The sequence below is a fragment of the Juglans regia genome, chromosome 5 (assembly GCF_001411555.2).
Source record: "Juglans regia cultivar Chandler chromosome 5, Walnut 2.0, whole genome shotgun sequence".
NCBI lineage: Eukaryota > Viridiplantae > Streptophyta > Magnoliopsida > Fagales > Juglandaceae > Juglans > Juglans regia.
In genome coordinates, this window is record NC_049905.1 from 17,465,157 (window position 1) to 17,471,980 (window position 6,824).

The window sequence follows — 6,824 nt, forward strand, 5'->3', positions numbered from 1 at the left end:
GATTCGTGAAATCTTTCGGATTTTTACAAAATTCCTAAAGCCAAGAAATTCTTCATTTAAATTTTTGGCGGCCGGTTATACAAGCTATGAATTGCGCCACATTAATGCTACTCGACCATAAATCCCAATGTTAATTATAGGAATGTTTCCGTAATGTGTTTATATCTGTTCGCATTGTAGAAAGGGAGCCTCTATGGAAACCGATGGTCTACCTATGGAATGCACCGATTGGTGAATTCCTGTTTTTCTTTCTCTTTTTTTTAAACAGTAAGAAATGTATGCATTCCTTTCCTTTTTTTTTTTTCCTTAAACATTAAGAAATACCTTTTTTTTTTCTTAATGTTTAAGAAAAAGAAAAAAACAGGAATACACCAATCGGTCTACCAAGCTTTTTCCCTGTAGAAAATGTTTAGTTTGGGTTAAAAGAAATAATGATTTCAATTAGAGACAAGCAGACATTTTGCCACACAAAGAAATGTGGACCTAAATCTTGAATCATACTTGCATTTTCCATTTTACATTTTTTGCCAGAATATGAAACAGAAATTCTCAACAATTCTGTCCCTCAAAACTTCTTGAGCAGTCATAAAAAAAGATCAATGGTATATTACCGAAGGAGGAATCTTGAATTTGCGGGAAATGAAGGGAATTTCCCAAGGCTTCTCGATCACATCTCGATAGAAGGCATACTCTGCCTCATAGTCGTGCAATGCAAGCTCAATCTTCTGATTGGTATGATAGTGATGCTTAGCCGAAGCCGATTTCCCAAACCCAAAAATGCTAACTTTATCACAAATTCCCAAAGCCAACATCACAGCCTGCATACCTGAAGAGTAATGAAAATTAGGACCATCATGAACAGCTCCCCATTCCTTCAATGGCTTCCCCGTCTCCTCTGCAAACCTTTTCAGCGAGTAATACTTTACAATTCTACCGCACAGAGCGTCAAAACGCGGATCGGTGACGAGCAAAGGAGCCTTATGGGAGGAATTGCAGATGGTGTAGTCCCAGATATGCGCCGGTTGACAAATGTACATGACGATCGGTACTTTTAGCCCATATGGATGGCAGAAGCACCCTTGTCTCCTCACACAAAAATGCAAAATGTTACTATTTACAAACGAAATATTGGTTTTTGAGCCCACATCGCGCTCAAAACCCATGATTCTGGCGTTATTCAATCTTATCACAACCTCATGACTATCAATCAGATTGCCATAATCACTTTTCAACAAAATCCCACTGTTTCCCACAACCGCACACGACGCGTACCGTCGGTCGGAACCCACCAAGCCAATGTGCTTGTCAATCGGATGTTTCATTTGTCTTGTCAGCTCCAATATGATTTCCGGCTGGAAAAACGCTTTCTTTCGAGCCCATTCTTGCAATACTCGTCCGAAATCCAACATATAACGATGTAACTGTGATGGCCGCATTGTCAACGGCAGCCCATCCCAGGACCTCGCTCTGACATCGTGGTGATTGAACCTTCGCGGAGCGAAGAAGGTCCTGTACCTTACCCTGTCGCTAAAGTTTCCATCCAACAAGCGCTCGATCTCTTGCTTTGCTCGTGCTTCACCCATGTCCATCGCGGCATATTGGAGCAGCGTGGAGTTAAAGACCGGCGCTGGCGGCGTCTGCCCGAACATATTGATCAGGTCAAGCTCGATAACGCCCAAGCCCACACTGTGGCGGATCATTGAGCGGAAGCTGACGGTGGCAGCCAAGACGAAGAGCAGAAGAATGCTGAAAAGAGGGCGGACCGACCGTTTCATTGGGGCAATGAATCGCCGAACTGGTTGACAGGTTTCGCTAGAGACGGCCACAAGTAGTGGGTTGTGGGGAAGTTGAAGGTAGCGGGTTCAGATTCATCTTCGCTTTCAAGGATTTTCGAGCACCGGAAGAGAGAGAGAAGGGGGCAAATCTGGATCATGAAATGCAAAAGAAAACGGAATAATTCAAGTAGCAGCGAGAGTCTGAACGCAGTTATCACATGAAAATAAGAATCGAATTTGAATGTGGGATTTGGTTGGGAAATGGGAATTCCATCGTTGTTCTATCACTGGTTGAACAGAAACAAGGATTGAAGATCAGCTTTTTTGTGGTGAGAAAGAAAACCATAGAAAATTCATAAGTTTCGTTTCTTTTCCTTGGGAGTGATTGAGCTGAAAGCAAGATTTGAAGAGTAGCTCAAAGCGAGGGTGGTAGTTTGGAGGGCAACTGGGGGGATTTGGAGAAAGTTTGGAGAAACAAAAACACAGAAATATATGAAGGACTAGGGAGAAAGTGGGATTGGGAAGGTAAGCTGAGGTCTGTGGATGGATTAAGGAGGACACATCAATATATATATATATATATATGAGCAAAACCCCACACCTTACTGACAACCAGAAGCACACCTTTCAGCAGATGGTAACATGCCCACATCAGAGAGGAAGGTGAGGAAAGATGAGGTGTGGTGTGGTAGGGTGGGGACTTGAGGATGGGTCATGGGTGGGTCGATTTGAGAGACGACCCACATCAGATCCCAGCACGATGATGCAATTTTTTCAATGTATTCAAGATTTTGAGAGTAGGAATCAAGTCTGTGTATTGGCTTGGGCATTCCCATCATGATTCATGACTGAAAAAGCGTGCTCCAAGTCCAAGATGCATACATGATATGCTCACATTGCTACTTAGATTTGATTTTAGGCAATAAATATCAGATTTACAAGTCCCTGAAAATGGTTAGTGCGTCTTTAGGCAATATCAGTGTATAAAGTACTACTTTAAATTATTTCATTTTGTTGGCAAAATGATCCAAGAAATTTCATGAAAGACTTCCTTTCTACCAATTTTGCAGGGACCAGGACCCCGTACTCTCCTCCAGGTGGGGGTGAAATCGACTACTGACTGAACGTGCATCTCACGTTTATTGAATTGGCTCAAATGTCGCCATCTATCTGTATGCTTCTATGGTAAAAAGAAGAGTAATATTATGCAGGTATAGAATGCGTAAACGCCGTACAATCGCTTTTAAAAAGAATGAGATTTACTATTAAAAAATTATTATTTTTTTATCTGAATCTCATATTTATTCATTTTTTTCATAATGATTGTATGGCTTTTACATACTCACGATTGTAACTATCAATTCTCTAAAAATAAAAAGTTATTACATTCTCAATTCGGTGTGTACACCATTTATATTATTCAAATGATAAGATTTGATTTATAAAATTCAAATTTTAAAATTAACTTTTAAATTAAATTATGTCATGTAAATAATATGTAGTAAAGAAATATTACAATATTCAAAAAGAAATAGTTACTCTTTCTAAATATATAAAGCATTAAACGTATCTACTCTTTAGTAAAGAGTCTTTACACTGTCTCCTTTTAATACAACAAAGACTGCCCACAAGCTCATCTTGATTCCTGCTTTAAAAAAATGAATCTCTAGTAGACTTGAAACATACGTGGTCAATGGATGGGCTCGAGTACAATCAATGAAGGATTACCACACGTTTATTACTCATAAGCGACTACATTTGTCACCACACTTTCCTCTTCCTCCTCCGCTATTAATTTATAAAATGTGGACTGCAAGTGTTTATTATTTATAACGGAGATTGTGAATGATTTCAAGATCAAGTTTACGTTAGATTTAAAATGTATTTAAGGTACAGCTCATTGGAAGCTCATTGTCAAGAATTAAAAAAAGATAAAACAATGAAAAGATAAAGTCAAAAGAGAGGTTGATTGAATTACAAAAATGTTAAATTAACGTAAAATAAGTAGAACTCGGCTATTCATAAAATAGAAGAAAACCTCTATCAAAGGAAATGATCTTTACATAGTGAAAAAACTTTTCTTCACGAATAATAATAGATATAGTTATGGGTTGTGAAAGTATCGTATTCTACTTTTGAAAAAATGTGGAGTCCGTTATTAAGAAATTAATTTTTTTTTATTTGAGTCTCATATTGCTCCAAGAGAATCCGAGTCAAATGATGCTGAGTTGTCAATTACACATTGACTGTGCTGAAATACTTTGAGGTGACAGATCAGTACAAAAATGACAGGAAATTGTGATATTTCATTGATTGGGGCAGTTTTGAAGACGTTTCGATATTTTGGCCATAACTTTGACTACGGATATCAGAATCACCCAAATGACCCCAATTTAGAAAGTTCTTTTTGGGGCGCAGGTCGTGCGCACCCAGCTATGCTATGTGTGCATCATTTTTTAGGTAAAATTTCATTATTTTTCCCTCTGAATTCTTATGTTTAGTTATTTTTTGCCTTTTATGTTAATATTTTATTTATTGTTTAGGAAGTGATTCTGAATTCAATTTGGGCCAAATTTTTGACAAATTATTTCTTTTATTACGTATTTATTTTTGGTATGATTATTGAGATTTTGCTATATTTTGTAAAATTCTGATACGGTTGATTTTCAGCTATTGCAGCCCGTGGGTTGACTGGATCATTCTTAAATTTTAATAATTTTGAGTTGAACATCAGAGGCATTTTCTCTTTGTTTTGAGTGATTCTCTTGTCTTCTTTTCTGTAAAATATCTATTGAAATTAGTTTGCTAAATAATCATTATTCTATCCGACGTCACATATTTATTTATTTATATTCAAAATGAGTGTGTACATTTTATAATTATAAATATCATTTCTCTTTCTACACACTGACAAGTACAAATACACTCTCTTGGGACATTCTCTCTCTCCAAGTCTCTACAAAGATAATATGTTCTTCAACCTCTTATCAGTCATATTTTCTATATTTTACTCAGAGCTATGTTAGGTATGAGAAATTGTAGACATGGACATAGACTTTTATAAGAGCATTAGCATTGAATTATGCAAATGTAAATACAAAATTTACATAATATAACATAATTTTGCATTTGGCTATTCCACTTAAAACTTATTCTCACATTAAATTATCCATATATTAGTCAAAATAATAATAAAATATTATAAATTTAATAATATTTTTCCTTTTTTTTTTGTTCTATTATTTTTTAAAAAAAATTAAGAGCTATAAGAAAATATTAATATTATACAATATGAGATTTGGATAAAGATGTGGATAGGTCTTGGAGTACAATAAATACATTCTAAATATTTCATACAATATTATTGAAAAAAACACATCTATTACATTTTCATCTAAAAAAAATTGGGACGAGCACAAGGTATAAATATAAAAAATTAAAAAAAACCCTGCTCAATTGCAGCACAAGTTAGAACCATAGATCTTTATTTCTGTTTTTTGGATGGTTGGTAGAACTAGTACTTGCCAGCAAATGAATGGACCAGAACGCGCATGGGTGTTGACCATTTTTTTGACTAAAATGCAATTCAGTAGTGAGAAGTGAGAAAGCGATCAGACCGAAAAAATAATTGTTTAATAGATTTGGTTAAGCTATAGTGAATGTTAAATATAACCACAAGAGATGATTTACTGTAGTTAAAAATCATTTTAGTTTACATTTGTATAATTCAATACAAACTATTTTTATCTTCTATTAACTAAATTATCTATTTTATTTATATTTACATAATTTAATGTCAATGCTATAACAAATCATGTGAATCTCAATCTCTTTTTATTTATATTTTATATGTTTTATTTATTATTTACTTTATAGATTAGCATCCACGTCAAAGTCATCATTGTGAGCCATTCAACGCGGGTATCATTGGTGGCTCTGCCATGCCGTAATATACAAATTGTAAATATCTAAAAAAATGTTATACATTTTCATTTAAGGGTGAGAAACAACGTTTTATTGTTCAAGTCATGAGCATCAACTTTGGCTCGACCATCCGTCTTGCGAACTTAAATTACAATTTTGTTGGATCAAATATTTGAAACAGTAGTTCTATAGACAACCGGGGTTGCGTCCCCACCGCGTCCCCGGCTGACGTGGCCTCGTTGACTTGTTTTCATTAGAATAGAATAGAATTAAGAAAGAAAAAGAAAAATGAAATTAAAAAAAAAAAGGCAAAAAGCGGGAAATGAAAACCATTTCATTTCCGAAACGTCTTTGCCCCTTGTTTACTGGTCGCCATTTCCATTTTCCGCGAGCTTCACGAAGGTCTGGTCTACTCACTTTGAATCGAGCTTAGCTACTCACGAACTTTTTTTCTTCTCCTTGTCTGATCTGGGAATTTACATTTTCGTCTGAGCTACTCCCAAGCTTCGGCACTCCTCATCTGGTCTCTGTATTTTTGGTTTTTCGTCTGAGCCGAGCTTCTCTTCTCCTCGTCGTACGAGAGAGAAACTGGTTGTTGCAGTGGCCGTGGTGGCACAGTCCACATCTCTGAGTCGCGTTCATCGTCGTGGGGGAGAGAGCGACTGGTCCATCTGCCATTAAGGTATAATATTCTCTGAAATAGTTAGATCCAGTAGGTAGATCTACTAAAATCTCACTCTACATTGAACTATAATTTTCATTTTATTTGTTTCCAGTGAGAGGTGGAGGACCCACGTTTGTTTGCTATAAATCTAGCTACCATCTGCTATTAAATTCAAGAGCCGAAGAGGACATTTGTTCCCAGTGAAGGTAGCCGAATGCCCTTTTCATTTTAGTTGTTCCCAGTGAAAGTAGCCGAACAAATTGTTGTTAATTTCAATAGCTTAAAATTGTTGTTAACTTCAAATAGGTTAGTAATTGAGGAACTATCAGTAGCCACTTTAGTCATTTTAGTTGTTCGTAGTGAAGGTAGCCGAACAAATTGTTGTTAATTTCAATAGCTTAAAATTGTTGTTAACTTCAAATAGGTTAGTAATTGAGGAACTATTAGAAGCCACTTTAGCT

The 6,824-nt window shown here is 36.0% G+C and overlaps 1 pseudogene; it reads right to left on the bottom strand.

Moving 5' to 3' along the window:
• Positions 1 to 459: 459 nt before the first annotated feature.
• On the bottom strand, positions 460 to 2,348 carry LOC108995396 (annotated as a pseudogene).
• Positions 2,349 to 6,824: the final 4,476 nt, after the last annotated feature.